Raw genomic sequence first — 1,914 nt, 5'->3', positions numbered from 1 at the left:
CCTCGGCCCTAGCCGAAGGCCGCTCCCGCGAAGCCAGGGAGCCGAAAAAATAACCCCGACACCCTCCGCGACCTCGCGTGCTTCCAAAGCGAGGGGAACCTTTGGCCGAGCGGGGCACCCGAAGCCGAACCGACCCCAACCCCTCTTCTTACCCCAGGGCTGGGCTGACCAATCCCCTGATCGGGTCTAAAATGGAAGAAGGGGATTCGAGGGAAGGGGCTGGCGGAAGGCAGTTGCCCGACGGAGTAGGCGAAGGCCAGGCCGTTTCCAAATCCCGAGCCAGAGGAGGGCGAACGACGTTCTTCATCGACCGACGGCGAGGCTAGGGCGAGGGCGGTGGCTGCCGCGGGGAAGACTCCATTGCTTGCCAGCGTGCTAGGAGCGGGGCCGACAGGCTGCTCGGGGTATGGCATCCCCGGGGGCCCACCCTGGAAATCTTCGCTCCTCAGCCGCTGCAGGTTATAAGGTCCCGCCGCGCGTAAGCGCTCAACTCCCCGACCCACGGACGTCGAGCCCATGGTGAGCTGACAGTTTCGTACGGGGAAAAGGGGTCCTCTGGCCCCACATCGATCGAGGGGGTTTAGATCCGCGGAGGCACGCACCGCGAGGCGAATCGCTGCTTTTCCCCAAGAGGTTAACCTTCAAACCACCGAGTAGGTTCGGGGCAGGGCCGACTGTCTGCACTGGGGTATTGCATCCCTGGTGGGGCGACCCTGGAAATCTCTGCCCCTTTCCACTCTTTCGGTTGGGCCTCTCGTCGGGGCGAGCGTAAGTCGGCAAGCAGACGTGGGAAGAGGCTTCTTACCGGTGACACTCCCTTCGTGAGAGAGGCAGGTACTCGCCCCGCACCCCGGTCCAAATCTGCTCGGTCCGGCCGTCGTCGGCCCTAGCCGAAGGCCGCTCCCGCGAAGCCAGGCGATCCGAACCGAGGATCCGCGCGAGCCTTCTCCAAGCCCTCTGCCGGGCGCTGGTGTTGAAAGCGTAGCGGACCCTGTTCGCCGGAGCGATAGGAGCGGAGCACCGGTCCCGCAGGGTTGAAAGCTGGGTAGCAGCGCCGTAGCTTCCCTCCCAGCCTTCCCCCGGACCTGGCGCCCGATCCCCTCCGCTCCTCTGTGCGTTGGCGGGCGGCGCTGCATGGGTACGTCGCGACGGCTCCTATCGTCTCTCTCGCTTAACAGTGTGGAGAGGTGGTGGTGGAGCCGTCCGACACTCGAGGTGCTGAAGTTGAGCGTCCAATGCTTTCCTTCTATGCGCAGCCTACAGGAGCTGTCCGAGCTTCGGAGGTGCTGATGGAGGTGAGAGTCGAGCGCCACTTCTTGGCTGAACTGAGTGGGGAAAGCCAGCGACTGCGAGAGGGAGGGGAAGGGAAGGCTTTTTCGGGTCCTTGGAAGGGACCGAGAGCATCTTTCTTGCCCCCCTGCCCTAAGCTCCATCCAATGTTGTCTGCGAGGTCTTCTCCGGCGGCGGAGAAGCGCTGCGGTAGCAGCAGCAGCAACGAGCGTTCCCATTAGCTCACGGAGCCTGACTCCAAGAGTCTACCCCTCAGAGCTCGGCTACCTGGTTGATCCTGCCAGTAGTATATGCTTGTTTTAAAGATTAAGCCATGCATGTCTAAGTACTGACTATTCTTTACGGTGAAACTGCGAATGGCTCATTAAATCAGTTATGGTTCCTTTGATCGTTCCGCATTGATGATGTGCTACTCGGATAACTGTGGCAATTCTAGAGCTAATACGTGCCCAAGAGCGCTGCCCTCCAGGAAGGCGTGCATTTATCAGACTTAAAACCAATCCGGGGAGCCCTGGTCCGCGGCGGGTCTCCGGGCCCGCTGCGGCGCCAGCCCCGTCCTAGACTTGGCGACTCTAGGTGACCTCGGGCCGATCGCACGTCCTCCGTGACGGCGACGATCTATTC

General features: G+C 62.0%; 1 non-coding gene across 1 annotated transcript in view; it reads left to right on the top strand.

Annotated features, from left to right (window-relative positions):
* The first annotated feature begins 1,554 nt into the window (after positions 1-1,554).
* LOC140111525 (18S ribosomal RNA) overlaps positions 1,555-1,914 on the top strand; it is a 1,884-nt gene continuing 1,524 nt past the window's right edge. Inside the window, exon 1 of the ribosomal RNA XR_011852060.1 lies at positions 1,555-1,914. This exon is cut by the window's right edge and continues 1,524 nt beyond it. This is a non-coding gene — a ribosomal RNA (18S ribosomal RNA).

The sequence above is a fragment of the Engystomops pustulosus genome, unplaced genomic scaffold (assembly GCF_040894005.1).
Source record: "Engystomops pustulosus unplaced genomic scaffold, aEngPut4.maternal MAT_SCAFFOLD_485, whole genome shotgun sequence".
Lineage (NCBI taxonomy): Eukaryota > Metazoa > Chordata > Amphibia > Anura > Leptodactylidae > Engystomops > Engystomops pustulosus.
The sequence above is the reverse complement of the archived record's forward strand: the minus strand, read 5'-3'. Positions and strand labels throughout refer to the sequence as shown.